Genomic DNA, 22867 nt, shown 5'->3' with positions numbered 1-22867 from the left:
CCTGATGGACTGAACAGTGGTAGCCCTTGGCACTCACTGCTGTGACCGTGCCTGTGCTCTACCACTCCAAAGGAAGTGTCCATGTGAGGAGGGCAGTTGCTGCAGTGTGTTTCTGAAGTGAAAAAATATGAATTTCAAGTCTTCATTTCTTTCAGTCACTATTGAGTATCATTCTGTTTGAGAAAGAAGAAGGAGGACTCGTTGAGAAAATGGAAGGGAGAACTTCAAAGGTTATGTCTGGAAACTTGGCTAATTGCCCTCATCACTCTGAAGAGGAAGCATTTAGATGACAAAAGCTAAGGAAGATTGTTTTGCAGAAGGGAAAGTCCTAATAAAGCCAGAAAATCACCAGTGGGCATGAAGAAAGCCAGTGCAGCTCTAATAATAGACCAGCAAGGTCGCTAAGATTAGTATTTAAGACCTTTGTGGGTGTGTGAGAGGGACAGAGGCGGTTTGATAACCTTGTATTTTTTAGATCTTTTTTTTTCCCCTTCTCCACCTGATATCAGCAAGCCCTGTTTCAGAAACATTGTACTATAAGGATCCCCAGTCCATCCCCATGTACTGAGAACTGAGCCTAGTCTCAACTGTGGTAGATACTTGTTTAAACTTATTCTTTTAACTTCTAGTGAACAAGAATCCACAAAATCAGCCTTGTAGTTAAAAAAAACCAACAGCCTTTCTTTGACACCTAACCAAACATGATACCAATATCAGTCCATTATTTTTTGTCCTTTGACAGTATGTCCGTGAGCACAGCTGATGACAGAGGACATTTTTATGTGCAGTGGTATACATTGGATTTTTTAATTTTCTTCATTAGCTACCCCATCCCTTCATGCTTGCCTCAAGAATTATGTTTCCTCTCTCAACACTGCAACTTGTCAGGATATTTTTAAGCTCAGTACATCAAAAATATAAATAATATTAAATATTATAGAAAATAATATAAAACCTACAAACTGTAAAACTGAAACTCCACCAGCACAAGTAGACCAGAATAATTACCATAGTCATCATCACTTCTGTTAATGCATCCTGCAAAATTGAAACAAGAGAGATTCTGGCAGGATATAAGGAAAGATTATTTTAATTACAATGACAGTCAAGCTTTGAAACAGGTTGACCAGAGAGGCTGTGTGCAGTGTGCACATGGAGACTGTGTACACAGTGAGACTGTGTAAGGCCCAAAGGAAGATGGTCTGACCTCCTAAGTGACCTCGCTTTGAGCAGGAAGTGAGACTAGAGACCTCCTGATTTCCAACCTGAATTACCTTATGGTCCTGTGGAAAGAGCTGCCTTCCTGTCAGTAGCATACTATTGCTGACCTATATTCAGTTTGCAATGTACTATAATACTCAGGTTCTTTTCTAAGGACTGCTATCAGCCCTGTTAGTTACAGATGTACATTTGAGTTCTCTTTTCCAAATGCAGTGCATGTTCCTCTTACTATTGTTCCCAAAGAGCTCCTTTCTGTCATTTCTTAAGTTTGCTGATACTTGCTTTTTCTGAGGTCCACTGGTCATTCTCTTGCTACATCTTCACCTTGCAAGAATCCCTAAGCAATTTTTAAGACCTTTCTCCAACACTGCAGAGAACTGCTTCTGACACCTCATTACTTGTGATGTGCAAGCCATGCTACTTGCAAGCCTTTTGCTAAGTCAGCTTAGTGGGTCTGGAAGGGTCTGAAGCACAATAATGTAGGGATACTTCAGCCTGGAGTGCCCTGTGGAGTTCCTTGAGAAGCAATGATGTCTCCATAGGTAGGTAGGGGCTGAGGGCTCTGTGTTGAAGGTGACAACTTGAATTCCAGTGTCAAATTGATCTTCATGTTCCAGTCTCTTCAAGTTACATACATCTTTTGACACTTTCAAATATCACTCTGAAATTTCTGTCCTGCAAAATCAAATATTCAAGAGGATAAGCAAATTTAAATATAGAATAAAATGAAACTGATGGGTATGTGACTCTGAGTATGCCTTACCTTAAAATTACATAATACCTGTAACTTTAATTAAGGTATTTGTTTTTTAAGGACAAACTCTTAAGGAAACTCTGAATAGAACATCCTCACCTGGGTGAAGGCAGATCTCACTACCTACCAAGGAGGATTGTTCAGCTCTCTGAGGGCAGTGATCTGCAAGAAACTGTTCTGCTTTGGATCATTTGTGATCAAGAGCCCTGGGCTCCAACTTGTCTACAAAGGAATTAAAGTTTTTTTCCCTAAAACAAGATGATCTTTAGGGATATTTGTTCTGTGATCAATATTCAGGGCAAGTCAAACAAAATCAGCTTCTTTCTGGATTACTAGGAGCAAGTAGAGATTTACTGCCTGTGTTTAGAGTGAAGAATATTAAATAATTAAGTACTTGTGTGCATTTCTGCAGGACCAGGAGCTGTATTTGTTTTAATTCTTTATGTTATACTCTTTGTGCAAATAACAGTTATATTATCCAGTTAGAAAGGTAATGTGTCTTCAGCAAGATGTTATTTTCACTGAGAAATGTTATTTTTTGACATTGCTCAGTTTGCCTTTAATTCATATCAATTCATATTAATTCATATCAATTACAAAATAGGCAAAATACTTCAGTGGAAGATATTACCCAGATAAATTCCAAACAGGGTCCAAAGCAAGACGGAGAGGGCAGTTGTATTTTTTCATAGTACGTGGTACTGGTGTTGATTTGTGGTGAAAACAATGTTGATAACACAGGGATGTTTTTGTTTTTGCTGAGCAGTGCTTACACTAAGTGAAAGACTTTCTGCCTCTCACTAAAATCAATTTCTAAGCAATTTCCTGGGTGAGGGACTCTGCATGCACATGTGGGCATGTGTGTCAGTGCCAGCAACTGGAACAGGGACCCACAGGTCACAGTGACTGGCATGAGTGCAGGTGTGTGAGCAAGTATATGAGCACTAGCAAAGGTCATGCTGGACTAAGTGGCAAGGAGGAGTGGCATGGGAGCTGGGACTGTGTGCTTCTGTGAGTGAACCCGCAGAAGGAGTTGGCTACTGGAGGAATCAGAGGTCCAGTGCAGATCATGCGGGCTGGGTTTGACTGAGAGATCTGCTTACATCTTTTTGTGTGTGTCTGTGTGAGGCAACTGGAGACAAGAAGATCCAGGTGACACCTACAAGGGTACTCATAGCGTGATTATGCCTGTGAGTGGGGCTGCAGGCACTGGTGTGTTGTGTGCAGAGGTGGAATTTGAGGACCAGTTAGTGGGGGTCTCAGCCAGTTACTGGAGCAGTCCAATTTTGTTTTTACATACAGGTATGTTTGCCACCAACTGACAATCCTGATGAGCCAGTGAAGGGCCATGGGTACAAGGCCGTTGATGCAGCTTGTGTTTGTGTGAATAGTGCATTTCCTGTTCTGTCGTGCTCATCAGTGTGGGGCCAAGTACATGTATGTGTGTATTGTATACATATATGTGTGTATTGTATACATGTGTCTGTGTGCATGCCTTTTGGGATTACTACAGCCTTGCTTCTGGTTGCACCTGGGAATGTGGAGCTGCAATGGCTTCAGCTCTCTTGGACTACTGGATGCCTCCTCTCCACCACAAGGTTTTGACATCATATGAACATCGTTTTCATCTCATGCAACCAAAGAGGTTTCTAATAGTAAAATAATTTTACCTCAGTCGCAAACTGCTTTGTTTAGAAGAGAGGTCGGCTTCTCATTCAAATTCAGAAGAACAAAAATCCAAGTATAGAATTTTTAATGGGGAAAAATAGTTCCTCATCTCTTATATCTCTGAGAGGCTCTGGCAATTCCAGAAAGGGTAAACAAATTACAGGAAATTCTTCATTTGGACATGCTTGTTAGGCTATATTTGAAGTAACAAAGAATTGCCTAGACTGAACTTTACAAATAACCCCACAGTACACTTATGAAATATTGGCATTCACATATCTCATCATTTCAAAAGGCTCAGGAGAACCTGAGGAGAATATCCTCATTTTACCTCAGTTATGCTGCAAATGAAATGTCATTGTCATTGTCCTAGTTCCACTGCAATTAATACTCTGCTCGTTATCCCAGTGAAGCCTTCCTTTGACAACACTCCTTCTCTGCTATAATAAATGAGGACTAGAGTGCTCTGATATTGTATTTCTGTTGAATGGGGACCAAAACACAGTGGGATGTCCAATATCCTCTTGCTGTTGCTGGAGGATTAGGCCACGGTGAACACAAGCAGCAGTTGAGGACAAGAAGTGCCTTATGTCCTATCCAGCTGGAATTGTACGGCAGAATTCAGATAGGCAAAATTCATCCATCCAAACTGGTTAGTTTGGGGTCTTGTTCCCCCCTAGGGAAAACCTGGTGACATCTAAAAAGCTTTCATAAAGACTAGCCAAGAAAAGTTGAACTTCCACTTCATAGACTAGATTTTTTCCAAGAACATTTTAGATTTCTGAGGTACTGTACAGATTTTAAAATGAATGCAGGTCTTAAGCACGGTAGTTAAAAATTTTAGTTTACCATCTAATTCTGCATCTAGAGCTATTGGGAAAGTCACAGGGTGCTGTCTAAAGAGACTGATTCAAGAAGATAATAATTGTTTTCTCAACTAAAACGAAGTGTGTTACAAAGCAGATGTCTACAACCTGATAATTTATAAGTTCTTGTATATGCTTAAATTTAACTTTGAAAGCTAAATGTTGACCAAAATTAATCCTTAAATTCAAAAAATGAAATGTAAGTGTTAATATAAAATCTTACTCTTGCTTGATTCCATGTCCAAGCATGATCTTTTGAAGGAGGTCAGTATTATCTGAATTGATTTTTGTGGATCAAACATAACAGTAAAGTTGTCTTTAACAGTACAAACTGAGATCTAAATCAAGGTTTGCAATTACTTATATGTAAATGTGATGTAACACCTGCATATTGTTTTGGCTGATTTCAGTAGTTCCCTGATCGTTCCTGTCTTCACCTGAGTTCCCAAGAAATTGCTAGAGCTGAAGGACATAATAATGCCTGTAGTGTAATAACCTTACATGAAAGCAGGGGAATTTCCTGGGACACAGCTCGCTGGTCCCTCTCTTCTAAACATCAAATCTATCCAAATTTCTTCACCTTTACACTGGAGCTCATGCTGTGCCTCCAACCAGAGCTCACTCTCTTGTCTCTCCCAGCTGATTCCTGCACTGACCGTCACACTCCTCCTGCTGTCTCCCAGTTTGGCTGGTGGAAAGGGAGGGTCCTGCAATGTAAATCTGACCAGCTGGGCAACTGCAATTGCTAATCAAAGTCTTCAAAAGGCAACAGTGGACTTGTGGCCTTCTGCACCAAAACAAATGCACAGTGAATTGTTATCATCCTCCAGCATGGTATAGGTCACTTTACATAAGTAATGATGTAGGGAGAGAGGGAAATTGAAAGTGACACAGAAAGGAGGAAATCATACTTTCACATTTTTCCTGCTAATTGTTCCTTCCCATCCCCAGCTGGTGCCTGGCTTCAGCTCATGTTTCTCACTTGGCAACCTTGTGGCTTTGTAGCCTGCAGGTCTGCCATGAAGCAGAAAGTGCTGTTCTCCATTTGTACCACCAACTTTACTGGTGTACTTAGGCATGTGTTCCATAGTACTTCCTCTGAGATGCCTTTCAATACTCAACAGACAACAAGCCAGATTGTTTGCCATTTGTCACCAAGATGATCTCTTTTTACACTGGTCTAAAAAGAAATCACCTTTCACCCCAATCCATTACCTGAGGACAGAAGGGAGCTTGAAGGAGAGGTCTTGCCTGTGTAAGTGCTCAGGTCACTTTGGTAGACTTTGTTTAGTGCATATAAGAAGGAAGTAGCTTCATCCTTCATCCTGCTTTTCTCACTGTCTCCCACATCTCAGGGCAAGCCCGTTGCATACCTTGCTGTAGAATTCATTAGGCCAAGAACATTCAGAGACCTGAACAGCCAGCATCACTCATCACACCCTTTCTGCCTGTTCATCCTCTAGGAATCTCTAATGTACTTCTCTCCATGCACCATCATTCACACTGAAAAGTCCCTAATTGGGACCCTAATAGGAATGAGACATGTTAGTTATTCCTAGTGAAAAATGATAGCAGAGGTTACCAATAGCAAGCAACACATGATAGCACTTGGTAGATCCATGAATATCTTAATATACATTGTGTTATATGTGACTAGTGTCCACATTTTCGGTTTCTCTAAGCCTGACCTGGGTACACTGCCATCAGTATGCTTGGGCAGGATGATGACAAGTACTGCATGGGAAGACGTGCAGAGCAGGTACAGTAAGATGGACCATTTTGTTATCTGGGTGCTGGGGCACAGAGGCTACACAGATCACTTTCTGCTATTTAATAACTTCTCTGAAGCCAGGCAGCTACTGGAATTTCTCTTTTCTTTTTAATAAACACATTTATTTAACTAGTAACCATACATTCAGCCTCCTCAAGACAGGGCAGTTATTTCTAGAAAGACTTTGGGCATAGCAACACGATACTTTTCCTTAAAAATATTTTTGTTTCACCTACAGTAAAACTGAACTCTATTTTCTCATCCTGTACCAACAGCTGTCTGAACTCCATGTTCAACCCACTGTGCATCTGTATATTGTAAAGTGTGGCAAATTAATTTCCATCATGAGTGGAATATGAACGGTATTGCTTTATTAAGCAATCTATTCTTTATTCTGTAAGCCGTGACTTATTAACAGAAGCAAGCGTAGCACATATGACTGACAGCAGTGAAAGCAGTAGTTGAACTCAGATTGACTCTGGGTTTAGTTTTAACCTGATTTAACAAATAGTTTGAGCTTGATCTGGAGAAAAAAAAAAAAGGGGGGGGGGGATGACACCAATTGGGGCATTAAACAAAACTGCTTCCTCCGTTCTTGAATGGAACGTTTTGTTGGGAATGCAAGAGAACAGAATGCAGGTAAAAGTCTTCTGGGAAGGGTCATGCTGAGATTCACAGAATCAGACAAGTGAGAAACAGAAAGAAGTTACAGTATTGAGGTATGGCCATGAAAGTTATAGCTGTATGCAAAGATCCCAAATGAACTATTACCAACTTATCAATAATTACTCCTGCAAAAAAATGTTACATTAGGAATTACACGGTTTTCTCTCCAGTTTTAGAATAAGCAAAAAGCTGACAATTTTTTATGATAGACCCTAAGATAGTGAAGGATTTTCTGTTTTTTTAAGGTACTATTTAAGGCCATGCAAAGCCCACATGCAGATCTGAGTGTCTTAATACTTGAAACATCCTAGTGAATGCATTAAAGCTAACAAAGCAGAACATATTGTCCTATCGCTACAGACAGCTGCTTCATCTGCAGGCTAGGTTTCATCTGAAAAGAAAAAGATTGAGTCATATCTCAAGCATTAAAAAGTCTAGTGGGTAATACATGGCATGGTCTTTAATTGAGAGTGTGGGCAAAGATGTTAAATTAAACATTAAGGTAACTGCAAAAGAAAAGGCTGTAGCAAAGCAGTTTACTACTAGGACAATTAACTCCTCAATAGTGAGAAAAGTGTGCATTTAGGTAGCCCTCAACTGAGGTGATATAAATAAAAAAAGCAGAATGAACAGAAACAATATAGACTATTCTAGATTTCAATAGTAAAATTCTATGTATTGCCATAGGTAACATTTCCAATTGCATTATTAAAATTATTTCTACACATTTAATAATCAACTGGCTAGCAGCTAATGTTCAAGAGGTTTGTATGTGTTTGTGTGATAATTTATATGTGATAAAGCACTGGTGTAGCGAAGTTTGCCAGAGGCTTTGTCCAAAATATGTCACTATCTAGATGTTAACTACTTTCACATCTGTTCAAGTGAGATAATACTGATGTTCCTTAGGAAAAAACTCTTACTGTGATACCAGAGCAGCATGTTCATGTAGCAGTTTGAGTAGATGGAGGAAACACGTATTGTGGCTGTATTTATAGGAAGAAATATTTTGTTGACATCCTAAATCTGTTCCTAACAGGAAGCGTATAGTTTCAAGCTTATCAGTTAAGACTCAAAACTAAGTTATCATATCTTGTTTCTTGTTAAGTTACTTTGCCGTTTGATGTGATTAATGCTGTGAAGTTTTAGTTTAGACTGAACCTGTTGTAGTTGTAATAGAAAACTACTAATACAAGAAATGTGCCTCTGGATTTTGAGTGTTCAGCAGTGCAATGCACTGATATGGGACTGTGCTAGGCTGCAACATGAGCAGCACTTGTATGGAAGCAAGGGAATTAGAAGTATTCTGCTACACTTGAACAATCCTGGGAGATCTCTGTGGGATAACATTAATGTAGTGGTTTGACCTTGACTAGCCACCAGGTGCCCGCCAAAGCCACTGTGTTCCTCCCCATCCTCAATTGGACAGTGAAGAGAAAATACAATGCAAGGCTCATGGATCTAAATAAGGAGAGGGAGATCACTCACCAACTACCGTCACAGACAAATCGGAGTTGTCTTGGGAAGATCAATTTATTACCAATCAAATCAGAGTAGGGCAATGAGAAATAACAACAAAACTCACAACACCCTCTTCCCATCCCTCCTTTCTTCTTGGGCTCAACTTCGCTCCCAATTTCTCTACCTCCTCTCCCCAAGCAGTACAAAAGGATGGGAGACAGGTGTTATGGTCAGTCCATCATGTGCTGTCCCTGATGCTCCTTCCTCCGCATGTGCTTTGCCTGCTCCAGCACAGAGTCTCACTCGCAGGACATGAGCTTTTCCAACATGGTCCTTCCCACAGACTGCAGTTCCCCATGAACTGCCCCAGCGGGTCTCCCTTCCATGGGGTGCAGTCCTTCAGGAACAGACTGCTCCAGTGTTGGTCCCTGAAGGGTCACAAGTCCTGCAGCAAACCTGCTCCAGTGCAGGCTTCCCACAGGTCACAGCCTCCTTTGGGCATCCCCCTGCTCTGGTGCAGTGTCCATCGTGGGCTGCAGGTGAAGATCTTCTCCACCATGGACCTCTATGTGCTGCAGGGGCACAGCCTGCCTCACCATGGACGGCACCATGGGCTGCAGGGGAATCTCTGCTTTGGCCCCTGCAGCACCTCCTCTCCTCCTTCTGCACTGACCTTCGTATCTGCAGAGCTGCTGCTCTCACATACTCACTCCTCTCCCCGACAGCAATTGCTCCCTTGCAGTAACTTTTTCTCCCCTCTTCAATATGTTACCCCAGAAGTGCTACTGCTCTCACTGATGGGTTTGGCTTTGGCCAGTGATGGATCCATCCTGGAGCTGGCTGGTACTGACTCTGTCAGACATGGGGGAAGCTTTTGGCACCTTTTCACAGAATTTAGTTTCACCCCTGCAGCTCTATGCTACTAAAACCTTGCCACAAAAACCAAATAAACTTTGATTTTTATTTTATTTTATTTATTACTTTGAGATAAATCAGCTTGCTAATGAAAACTTCAGAGAAAATGTAAATGTTAGTTTAGCTGAGATTGTAAACCCAAAGGGTTTTAGTTAGCCCTCAAAGGCATCCTGGCATGTCCTTTTGGCAAATATGATATGTCCTCAGCTTTTACGCTGATGAAACTGCCCTAAGCATGTGTCACATTTGGTTCACAGTGCATAGGTGTTCAACTATTGCCAAAGCCTGGGAATACATTAGCCAAACACCTGTTTGGTAGTGATAGGGTGTATGTTAACTAAGCTATCTGAATCACGGAAGTTGTATGTGAGAAAGTGCTTTCAACCAGTTTAGAAAACCAAAGCTATATGAGGAATGTCCAGGAGATGGTGCTATTCTCAAGCCTCTTGCAGCTTCTCGGGGACTAGGCTTGAAGGATCATCTGCTATTCTGTGGTAAATTCCAGGTTTGAATCATTTATAGATGAAATCGCTGGCAATTTTATTAGGTTCCCGTATTGCAAGACTGCATGTTGAAGGGTTCATTCTGCCGAACGCCCCTTAAGAGATGCCCTGCGTCATCGGTCTGCAGATGTGCCTGCTTGGGGTGGAGGAGACCTGCCTCACCCACATAGAGGGAATCACTTCTGATTCTCCACCAGAAAGGGAAACTTAAGAAAATGAGCCTCAGGGTTTTGTTCTTTGCTTTTGTTCTTCATTGTACCTTATTCCAAATAAGAAATTTAAGCCCAGATCCATAATGGCAGTGGAGCTCTCACTCTTACATCATCAAAGCTATAACCACTCACATGTGCAGAGGAATCCTCTGTTCCCAGTTCAGTTTCCAAATAAATGTCCATAGTGATTGACAGCTTCTGACTGGAAAGCTCAACAGGCAGCATGCCGGACAGCGAGCTGCTGAAAATAGCCTGAAAAGGTGATGCCATCCAAAAGAGTGTGTCTCAATCCCTTGCCCACACTGAGCCTTCACCACCTACACTGTGCCTTCAATGCAGCTCCTGGGACTGGGATGCCCTTCCTTCCAATGTCAAATGGCTACTGCTCAGATGAGTTATAGGCTGCAGTAGGCTCAGCTCCTATTCTTGCTTTTGCTTGAGGTTACTAAACAACACATTTCCAAATGTGTCCTAGACACCTACTACAGGCTATTTTTCAGGAGAGAAGCTGGGTTTGTATTCGACTTAAAATCAAGCAACAGTTGTGACAAGGGCTAAAACTGAAGGTTAGGGAAATCAGCTGGAAATTTGAGATTTGGTTAGTAAAGCTGTGTAGTTAGGCTTTGGAGCATGGATACCTATTTCCAAAGAATATCCCAAACCACTTGGCTGCAGTCCTGCTGTCAGCCTACATTACTCTCCATCTTACTTGGTTTTGCCAGCAGCATGGCTTCATGTGGACAGCTACGTCCAACTTGTGCTTTAAGCCAAAGAACTTGTGGTTCCGTGGTTAGAGCAAAGCTGCCAGGCACATGTGGGAACTGAGACCAATCCTCCAACCTCAAGCCATGAAGAGGACAAAAGTGTTGCCTCACCCATTGCTCCAACAAGAAGAACATTTTACGTGGAAGCCAATGCAGCAGGTGTCTCTGTGCACATCTGAGAAGTGGTTCTTAAACAGGCTAGGTGAGGAAACAACAATGTGAATCCCAACAGGCTTAGGTTGGGAACCTTAGGTTCAACCTAGGTTGAACAACCTGATCTGTGCAGCAGCAAGAACAAAAAGCCGCTAGATGTGCCTGGGAAAAGTCCTTCAGGCACCAGAGGAACTTGAATGTCAAAATCTTAGATGCTGGCAGACTCAGACAGCAGACAAGGTGGCACCTAGGCTTTGGATAGCACTGTCTAAACCTTCTGATCTCTCTGAGACTTGGTCTTTCAACTATAAAAAGAAAAGTAATGTTTATCTTAGGGTGTTGCAAGACATGCTTGAATATACTAATCCTACCAAAATCATTGGAGTGTTCAAGCAGGATCAGATCCAAATTCTGGTTTGATGGGAAACAGAGCCCCAGGACTTTCTTTTGCCAGCAGGATTCAGGCTCTGAAGAGCGTCCATCATATTTGAAAAATCATGGCAGTCAGGTGAAGTTCCCGACAACTGGAAAAAGGGAAATATAACCCCCATTTTCAAGAAGGGGAAAATGGATGACCCAGGGAATTACAGACCAGTCAGTCTCACCTCTGTGCCTGGCAAACTCTTGGAGCAGATTCTCCTGGAAGGCATGCTAAGGCACATGAGAAACAAGGAAGTGGTTGGTGACAGCCAGCATGGCTTCACTAAGGGGAAATCCTGCCTGACCAATTTGGTGGCCTTCTACGATGGGGCTACGAAACTGATGGACGGGGGCAGAGCAGTTGACGTCATCCACCTGGACTTGTGCAAAGCGTCTGACACTGTCCCACACGACATCCTTGTCTCTAAATTGGAGAGACATCAATTTGATGGGTGGACCACTCGGTGGATAAAGAACTGGCTGGATGGCCGCACACAAAGAGTTGTGGTCAATGGCTCGATGTCCGGCTGGAGACCAGTAACTAATGGTGTCCCTCAGGGGTCAGGGTTGGGACCGGTCTTGTTCAACATCTTTGTTGGCGACATGGACAGTGGGATTGAGTGCACCCTCAGCAAGTTTGCCGATGACACCAAGCTGTGTGGCTCAGTTGATACACTGGAGGGAAGGGATGCCATCCAGAGGGACCTTGACACACTTGTGAGGTGGGCAGATGCCAGCCTTCTCGAGTTTAACCATGCCAAGTGCAAGGTCCTACACCTGGTTTGGAGCAATCCCAGGCACGGCTACAGGTTGGGCAGAGAAGGGATTCAGAGAAGCCCTGCAGAGAAGGACTTGGGGGTGTTAGTAGATGAGAAAATGAACATGAGCCGGCTGCAGAGTGCGCTTGCAGCCCAGAAAGCCAACTGTATCCTGGGCTGCATCCGTAGGAGCGTGACCAGCAGGTCCAAGGAGGTGATCCTGCCCCTCTACTCTGCTCTCGTGAGACCTCACTTGGAGTATTGTGTGCAGTTCTGGTGTCTTCAACATAAAAAGGACATGGAACTGTTGGAACAAGTCCAGAGGAGGCCACAAGGATAATCAGGGGACTGGAGCACTTCCCGTATGAAGAGAGACTGAGAAAGTTGGGGCTGTTCAGCCTGGAGAAGAGAAGGCTGCATGGAGACCTCATAGCAGCCTTCCAGTATCTTAAGGGGGTCTATAAGGATGCTGGGGAGGGACTCTTCATCAGGGACTGTAGTGACAGGACAAGGGGTAACGGGTTAAAACTTAAACAGGGGAAGTTTAGATTGGATATAAGGAAGAAATTCTTTACTGTAAGGGTGGTGAGGCACTGGAATGGGTTGCCCAGGGAAGCTGTGAATGCTCCATCCCTGGCGGTTTTCAAGGCTGCGTCAGACAGAGCCTTGGGTGGCATGGTTTGGTGTGAGGTGTCCCTGCCTATGGCAGAGGGATTGGAACTAGATGATCTTAAGGTCCTTTCCAACCCTAACTCTTCTATGATTCTTTAATTCTATGACCATATGTAGTTTTACTCAAAGATGAAAAGTTACAAGCATTATTTTTGTTTAAAGAAAACTACCATTTTTAACTCCACAACTATCAAACACCAACAGGTTGGGGTTTTTTACAGAAAGTCTGAGAAGTTTAATTCATGATCACCTTTAAAACAGGTTAAATCATCATTTTTGGCGAAAGAGATTTCACCATGTCCAGGCGTTAGAACAAACTTTAACAATGCACACATGTTGTTCACGAACATTCAATGCCTTATGACTGAGCATTTTTGGAGGAGATAACGAACAGATGGGCTGGTATTCTTATGGTAATTTCTTTGTTATATTCATTACTTCTTTTTGCTGCTGTATGCTTTGTATGTGTAACAGAGACTCTTGGCTTCTGTTCCCCTAATTTAAAAAATACACTAAAGAGTTAAACATGTTTTAATTTAGGTGTGCTGTAGTTCGTCTTCTTCAGTTTCTTGGTAGACAAGCTCTTTTCGACTGGTTTTGGCAATAGTTTAGAAAAAAACTCTTTACTCTGGGAGAATATTTAAGCATATGCTTCAGTTTTAAAACATATTTGAGGCCTGTTGCAGATGTAGTTAAACACTTCCCTGCTGAATTCAGCTAAAGAATTGGGGTCTTTAGCTGGTTTATATTCTACTTACTGAGCAGAGTCTTGTAGGAAAAAAAAATGCCTTGTCTGCAACAAGAAGCTATAAACAGTGAATTAGTGAATCAATGTAATTTTAGACCAGGAAGCTGCTCTGAATTATTTTTTTCAGCTTTCGGAAAATTGCATTAAGCTCTGCAAATGAGCCATTGGGGATATAAGAGTGGATCATAAAAATCCATTATGAATATATTAGTTGCATTGGGTTTTAGTGTTGTAAAAAAATAGTTTCACTGCTTGGTTGAAGACTTGCTGAAAAAAATTATACAGAAGCATCTGTTACTGTGTTCTATTGCTCCTTACACCATGTGCAAACAAAATAAGAGATTGTTTTGTATAATTTGTTCAATATGCTTAGAATCATCCATGTAGTTGCTCCATTGACTTAAAAATAAAGCCTGCATTTGGCTCTGTATCAGCAACAGAGCAGTGGATAAATGAGCAAAGCTTTGGGTTTTTTTCTGTGCAGTTATGGGGAAATTAAGAACAAATGAGTTTGGTGTTTATTATTGATGTGACTAGCAGATGGAAAGCATTATAGCCACCCTACATGAAGTTCATTTCTGGTACTAAGGAGTAATGAAAAAAAATGAAATTAACTAGTGTCTCTATCAAAGAACCTATTGAAAAAATAGGAATTACATATAAAAAATATTTGCAACAGACATCTGTTAAGTATTATATATAACTTTCATAACAAGCACGACAGCTGCATTATTGCAAATGCACAACACTACAGGGAACAATTGCACCTGCACAAACTTCTTGGGACCCTCTGCACCCAGATGATGTGGAGGTACTGGAAAGACACTGTGCCTGCCCAAATCATGGCCCCCATCTCTCTCCTCCTGACTGTGCATTTTATGACAATTTACACCAATTTACATATTGGTCTAATAAGTAAATAGGACTTCATTAAAATAAACAAGACTTCCACTGATGTGGGAGATCTTGAGACAACTGGTTTATGCCAGGTACTATCCTTTAGGCTAGATCCTCTTCACAAATCTGACCCTGTTTTAAGTGAAGCTTCACAGAGATTCAGGTGCAACTTCAATTGAACTTAAATATAATCAAACTCCTTTGAAAATTGCAGCTAAGACTTTTCTACTAATAATGGAAATAGACAAGCTGCAGATTTACATGCAAGAAAATAGGCATGTATGACATGCCTATTTGCAGGCTATACAAAAAAGCTCTGTTTAAGAAATCCAACTACACTATCACCACTAGTCCACTAACCCTCCTGTAATCTGAATACTTATGCTTCTGAATGAAAGCAGGGCCAGCTCAGCCCTTTCAAAAAGTTTTAATTGTTAATCATTATTTTGTCCTGACAGCATCCTGCTGATCATCTCCTTATGTCATAAAGACTCAGAGCCAGATCTAGAAATACTGACTAGCTAAATAACAGCAAAATATAATAGCAACTGAAAAATTTTGATCAGAAGGGATCACTAAGAGCTGTCTAGTCCAGCCACTGCTCAAAGCGTGTCCAGGCAGATCATGCTGTGCAAGGCTTTGTTAAGTTTTGAATATCTCCAAGAATAGAGACTGAAACCTTTTTTGGCAACTTGTTACTACACTTGACAACCCTTGTGGAGAAAATGTTTTCATTATACCTAATAAGACTCTCTCATATCTAACTTGTGTCCATTGCCTCTTATCCCATCACTGTGCACCTCTGAGAAAAATCTGTCTTCCTCATAGCATCCCATTCGGTACCGGAAGAGAGAAAAAAGGTGTCCTTTGCCTGTTCTTCTTCAGGCTGAAAGATCTAAATGTCTCATCCCTTCCTCATATGCCATGTGTTCCAGTCCCACACAAATAGGTGAAAACTCCAAAACCTTCTCCATCTTTGCTCTGTTTGCTCCCTCCACTGTGCTGCTTGGCCAGATACTTCACACACCTTTGCATGTCAAACACCTTTTTGCCTTCCCACCTACACACTCTTACTCCTCAAAGCACACCCTCCTCCTTAGCTTTCTTTCCTTGCTTGCTTTCTTCCTTAACTGCTTTGATTAGATTCTTTTTGGGCACAGGATAACATACTAATATAAAGCCATCATACCAGTGTGTGAGACCAGCATGAGTCCAGCACTGGGTGTGAATCTAACAGATCCTTTCATGGCCAAGAAAGAGGTGCTTTCCCAAGTGACTGAAAGTCCACTCAGTCTTCCCTGGCACAGATCAGTTCTCACCAAGGTGGAGCCACCCCTGTTCCTAATCCCCCTGTTCCATAGGCATGGACACCAGTGCTCTCTTGTGCTGGCCAGCAGTCAAATGCAATGTGATGCCAGGAGGCAGAGGCTTCTTGAAAGATATCAAATATTGTCAGGCTTGCATTGAAATGCTGAGTTTTGGCAACACTGGAGGTTCTCAGAGCAGAGTTTATGAGAGACCCATACTGCTGGCTCCAAGCTTTGCTCCATAGGTCAGTACAAAAAGCTGCCTTAACAGGCTACTCCTCCCACCAGCAGAAGCTCAAACACAGCATATTCCAAGTTAACTGTTCCTTGACTGGAGGAAGAGTAGCAGAGCATTACAGGTGTTCTCTGGAGGCCAGTACCCCTGCTACCCATTTGAGGACCCTCAAAGCATGTTATGAAGAATAGAAGTAACAAAAAAGTTTTTAAGCTGTAGAGTATTCTTTATTCTTTTAATTAACTAATGGACATAAACCATACTCAGGCAGGAAGGCCACCCTATGCTCCTCATGGATTCACTCTGTGGAGACTTATAGAAAGACTTGGTAATTCTACATGAGTGGTTTTAAATGAGTTTTAATGCATGAGCTACATTTCAACAACCATTTCTGTTCTGCAGCCGCTTTTCAGACTTCATATATTACTCCCATCTTCCCATCTTTAGTCTGCTGAAGCCAGGCAGAGCCTTGCTGTCACTGCAATGGTAGTGGCACTAGTTGTACAGATTGGGACAAGTAACATGACACGAAACTCACTCATGAAGCTCCTTTTAATCTCATCTCATGAAGTTATGGTACTCTTCATGCTGCACATCAGACAACGCTGCCATCTGTTCAGCTCTGCTGGTGCAAAAATGGTTTTAAACCAGCAGGCAATGGGATCTGGTTGCACAAGCATGGTTTGACATCAGATTGCAGAGCACAGGGAGTCACTCCACTCCTGCTCTCTCAAAACATTGTCTGGTGTATCTCACACTATCAGCAAGTTAAGCAAATTCAGCACAGTGTCGAAGAATCACTACTTGCTTCCATAAAAACTAAATCTGCTTCCTTCAGCTGTTTTCAGATTTTGTAGCTTTTATCTTTCACCATAAGCTTGTGTGAAAAGGCAGTTATGGGGAAATTAAAGAACAAATGAGTTTGTTATTTATTATTGATGTGACTAGCAGAAGGAAAGCATTATAGCCACCCTACATGAAGAGTCTCTGGCATGTTCCTTGAAAGTTAAAGCTACACAGGTACAATTGTTAGTTATTTTATAAGGCCTTTATCAGGCAGTTAGCTTTCATTTTGGAGGATTTTTTAACTGAGTTTTTTAAGTTTGTGTGTATTCTCTGGCATAAATCAAATTACAAGCCAGTTCATAATTTCCTGTAGGATGACAGAAATAGCAATGGACATACTGCATTCAGAAAATAAACTAGCCACTAGGGGACAGCAAAAATCTTACTATTATGACACATAATAAATAATATTCAGCTATAATGCAGCTAATAGATGTCAAAGCCAAATATATTATTGTATCTGCCTGGGCTAAGAGACCCCTCAGTTTTCACTGGGGAACAGCTCATCAAATTTAGTTAGTCAGGTGGTATAACTAAGAATTATTTAAGATATTGCAATAAAAATGCAATAATGACCATTAGAAATCTTTAAAAAAATGAAGTATGGTCCTATGCTTAATTTTATCAGAGACAAAATGCTTTCTTCCATACCACCCCACAGACAGAGAGAAATTAGCCTGGTGTGTAAATCCCTGGATGTGGGAGCTAGGGTTAGGTTTGCTGAGAATAAATTAACAGTATCCAGAGAGACTGAAAATTTTCAGCAGCCTTAAACAGAATAGTCTGAAGATGACTGTGGACAAAAGGACTTTTAGAAGAATCATTCTTCTAAACTATTCATTTAAGTCTCATGCTGTTGTTAGTGGAATACACAAGGGGTCACAGTTTCCTGATAAAAATTTCTGACAAGTTCAGCTGATTCTGTGTTCAGATGTATTTTTCTGAGATGTATTTTTCTGCAGGAAACCTAAAAAAGTCACATATGTTAGCAAATGCAGCTCAAAGAGACTCAACACAATTGTTGTCTGAAGTGGTGGTAAACTCCAAGCTCTCATTCTCTGGCTGCTACAAACCTGCTGGCCCTGTGCTGCACAGATCCATTCCTCCAGAAGGCTCTTTCCAAAGACATGCTTTGATCGAGGTTTGCGTTAATTGGTAAAACATTTTGTTGCTCTGTAATGGATATTTAAACAATGGGGCCATTGCTAATGCATTTTGCAACTGCATACTAAGATCAGCGCCAAGTCAATACTACAAACACAGTCTGAAACCAACAGACAATAAATAATCTATAGCTGCTCCTATTATCAGATATTGGCTTGCAACCTAATAGCTTTTACGGTTTCCCATTAGACTTGCTAGCCATTCATTTAGTTCTCAGGAAAGAGGTACTGCACAAAACGAAAGAACAGGATATCTTTTCTGGATGGTTTCTCTTTGTATAAAGGAAGCCTAACTGGTTGATCTGACCAGAAGGCTCTCGATGAACACCACCACGGCGAACACCCACCGGGCAGCGTTCAAACGCGTCAGCGAGACAGAGTGAATAAACACAAAATGCTATTGCCCGCTTATGGGTTTAAGAGAAAAAGCCTATCTGGGCCCTCCTAGTCATAGGAAGAATGGCTTAAAAAGATTGTGATATGAAACAACACCAAAAAGGAATATTTGTGCCTGCTTTGTGGCCTGGGGGTCTTCGGCCTTTGACATTTCAAGTCGTCCCCCACAAGCAAGGATACCCCACACAGCTGCCGCATCTGGGGCTTTAAGGTTAGTACCAAATCCTCACTTTTGCCATCAGTTTAATTGTAAATTAATGATACTGCAAAAATTATTTCAAAATCCTAGGATGCCGTTTTGTGCAGTGTGCACGCTGATACGCAATCTAAATGAAATCTTTAATTTATATGAAATATGTTTTAAAATACATTGTTTTTTCTTATAACCATAGTTATATGTTATGAGTTTAACCTTATGAGACAGATGCTAATGAGCACGGAATCTCTTCTGGAATCTCCATATGACATTGTGATAGTGAACATATTTTTGAAGGCTGGGAGTTGATGGGAGCAATAAATGCAGCTCATGGCTACCTCCTTTGCTCCAGCCCCAGCGGCTCCCCATCAGTTTGTCCTCTGAAAAACCCTACACCCATCTTGGAACTGCTGACACTGAAAACTCATCATTACATATGATGCAAGGCTGTCCTGGGTTCAGCAGTAGCAGTCATTTTTAATCCTTCTTAGTAGCTGGCGCAGTGCTGTGTTCTTTACTTTAGGCCTGGGAACAGTGCTGATAACACCGATGGGTTTAGTTGTTGCTCAATAATGTGTACTCTGACCAAGGACTTTCTGAGTCTCATGCTCTGCCAGGGAGGAGGGGAAGCCGGGAGGAAGCACAGACAGGACACCTGACCCAAACTAGCCAAAGAGGTGTTCCATACCACAGCACGTCATGCCCGGTATATAAACTGGGGGCAGTTACCTGGAAGGGCTAGATCACTGCTTGGATTGGGCTGGGTATCGGTCAGCAGGTGGTGAGCGGTTGTATTCTCTTCCCTTGTTATTTCCCTTATCATTATTATTGTTGGTGGCAGCAGTAGTGATTTGTGTTATACCTCAGTTACTGGACTGCTCTTATCTCAGCCCATGGGAGTTACATTCTTTTGATTCTCCTCCCCATCCTTCTGGGAGCAGGGAGAGGAAGGGGGGTGGGGGGAGTGAGCAAACGGCTGCATGATTCTGAGTTGCCGGCTGGCTTTAAACCATGACAGTTCTTTTTGGCACCCAACGTGGGTCACGAAGGGTTGAGATAACGACAGATCTGACCAGAGTGTGTCTAATCGTATTTGTGATAAGCATGTATTGTTTTGGATTAATAGACACTCGCCACAATGCTGATTTGTTGGCTCTCAAAGTTGCTGCTCTTGATCTTGGAGTTTCTGCATGTTGTACATCACTTGCAGCTGGTATTTGCTGCGTTAGTTTTCATTGGCTGGGGGCCTTGGGCTAAGGTTCTTGTTTCATTGTACTTTATGGTAATGACTTGTAATACAATAGACTCATTGATCATGAAACCGATCTGGTTTGCGTTCCCAGTGTGGTCACCACCTCTATGCTTTGAGAGGTATATAATAGAAGTGTTTAGCAATTACACATCTTTTTTCCCCTCCTCGGGTGGTCAACCTGCGAAGGAGACATTCCCTTACCTTTCCAGCCCCCCCTACCAAACCATTTACAGCACCATTTGAGAGTTCTGAAGGTTTTGAACGGCCTTTGGTACCCTTGAGACCTGCCTGCTGATTGTGATGGGGATCACCATGTTGACACACATACACAGTGCGTTTTACCCACGACCATTTCATCTGATCTCCAAAGTTAAGCAGAGTCGGGTTTGGGCCTTGTCTAGGGTTAGGTGATTATATAGGAGGACCAAGAGATTTTCCCTGAGGCTGGACAGTCATGAGTGCCAGGGTGTGTGGGATAGTATGGGCAAGTATCTAGGCCAGTGGGCCCCTTCAGTGCTTTGGAACTTCGCCACTGAACAAGTGCAAAATCCAGAAAAATTAGTAAAACATTTAAATGAGGTGTGTTGTCATTCTGGACGTACCAGAGAGGGACAAATCATGTCAACGTGCTGGGGCTTGGCCTATGCTTACAGAAACCTGTTCAACACCATCCAGCACCTTCAAAGGGAAAATAATGTCTCTGGATCTGATGGCAAAGCAACCAACAATGCAGCTACTCTAACTCCAAATACAGCACCTACACTAACTCCAAGCACAGCAGCTACACCAACCATAGTGACAAGTACAGCAGATGATCAAACTCTGACTACAACAGATAATGCAGCTACTCCAACTCCAAGTACAGCAGCTACACCAACCCCAGCGACAAGTACAGCAGTTACTCAAACTCCAACTGCAACAGACAGTGCAGCTACACCAGCTCCAATCACAGCAGCTGCACCAACCTCAGCGACAAGTACAGCAGCTACCCAAACGCTGACAACAGATACTGCAGCCACTCCAACCACAATGATAATCACTGCAGCTAAACCAGAGGACCAATTCATGCCAACATCGGTTGCCCCTGTACACATGGCGAAAAGCAAAAAAGAGACAAGAAAGATGAAGAAGCAAGATGAAGAAGCAATGTCAATGCACTTACCACCCGGGACAGCATCTGATTACGAGTCATCATCACATGAATCAGAGGAAGAAGAGGTGACTTCTCGACCCCGGACCTCAACCAGGCTATGCAATACGCGAAAAGATTTTACCCGTCAACCAGGGGAGCACATCATCACCTGGTTGCTCCAATGCTGGGACAATGGGGCCGATGGTCACGAACTAGAAGGTACAGAAGCCAAGCAGCTGGGAACACTTGCTAGAGAAGGGGGAATTGACAAAGCAATTGCCACAGAGAAAAAGGCCCTCAGTCTTTGGAGGCGGCTCTTGGCAGCTGTGAAAGAAATGTTTCCATACAAGGACGATGTTACGAGTCGTTCGGCCAAGTGGACTACTTTAGAGAGAGGCATTCAGTCTCTGAGGGAATCAGCCGTTGTAGAGACGATCTATCACAAGCCAGATGCCGGGGATGCACCCATAGATCTAGATGAAGTAGAATGCACACTACTCATGTGGTGGAAATTTACACGGAATGCACCATCATCATGCCCATTCATTGGCAACAGTAACCTGGAATGACATAGCACCACTAACAGTGGATGAAATGATTCATAAACTCCGAGAATTCGAAGACAATCTCACCCCTTCCATCATCTCAGCTGTGGAAAAACTGTCCCAGGATCTCAGACAACTGAGGGACGATCTATCTGATCTATCCAGCTCCTCACGTGTACCAACACATGTCTCAGCTATTAACAAAAGGCGTCCTACTGCTCGAGAGAGAAGATACAGAAGGCATACGCCTATCATAGGGCCACCCTATGATCTTACCTGCGGGATCACGGATGAGACATGACAAAATGGGATGGAAAACCTACTTCAGCTCTGGAGGAACGGGTGCATGAATTGAAAATAGGAACAAGGGTCAAGGCTGATAGTCCCATGAGAGCTGTGGCTTCAGTCTCTGGTGAGCAGGTTCCCAGATGGAGTGGAAGAGCTGATTTTACTCCGGCTCCTGGGATAAAGAAGACTAATTCCTTTATACAAGACGTGAGTGACCAATGTTGTGATCGCTATTAGAGGAGCCCTGCCTCCAGCCAGGTGGAGGTAGGGGACAATCGGATTTATTGGACTGTGTGGATCAGATGGCCTGATTCCCACAGAACTATAAGGCTCTAGTAGATACCGGTGCACAGTGTACCCTGATGCCGTCAAGCTGTCAAGGGGTGGAACCCATCTATATCTCTGGAGTGGCAGGAGTATCCCAAGAGTTGACTGTACTGGAGGCTGAGATCAGCCTGACTGGGAGGAAATGGCAAAAGCACCCCATTGTTACTGGTCCAGAGGCTCCATGCATCCTCGGCATAGACTACCTCAGGAGAGGGTACTTCAAAGACCCAAAAGGGTACCGATGGGCTTTTGGTATTGCTGCTTTGGAGACTGAGGAAATTGAGCAGCTGTCCACCGTGCCTGGTCTCTCAGAGAATCCTTCTGTTGTGGGGTTGCTGAAGGTTGAAGAACAGCAAGTGTCAATCACAACTACAACAGTGCACCGGCGGCAATATCGCACCAACCGAGACTCCCTGATTCCCATCCATAAGCTGATCCGTAGACTGGAGAGTCAGGGAGTGATCAGCAGGACCCGCTCACCCTTTAATAGCCCCATATGGACAGTGCGAAAGTCTAACGGAGAGTGGAGACTAACAGTAGACTATCGTGGCCTGAATGAAGTCACACCACCCTTGAGTGCTGCCGTACCGGACATGCTAGAACTTCAGTATTAGCTGGAGTCAAAGGCCATACCAAGTGGTATGCCACGATTGATATTGCCAATGCATTCTTCTCAATTCCTTTGGCAGCAGAGTGCAGGCCACAGTTCACTTCTACTTGAAGGGGCGTCC

This window comes from Psittacula echo, assembly GCF_963264785.1.
Source record: "Psittacula echo genome assembly, chromosome: Z".
Classification (NCBI taxonomy): domain Eukaryota; kingdom Metazoa; phylum Chordata; class Aves; order Psittaciformes; family Psittacidae; genus Psittacula; species Psittacula echo.
The sequence above is the reverse complement of the archived record's forward strand: the minus strand, read 5'-3'. Positions refer to the sequence as shown.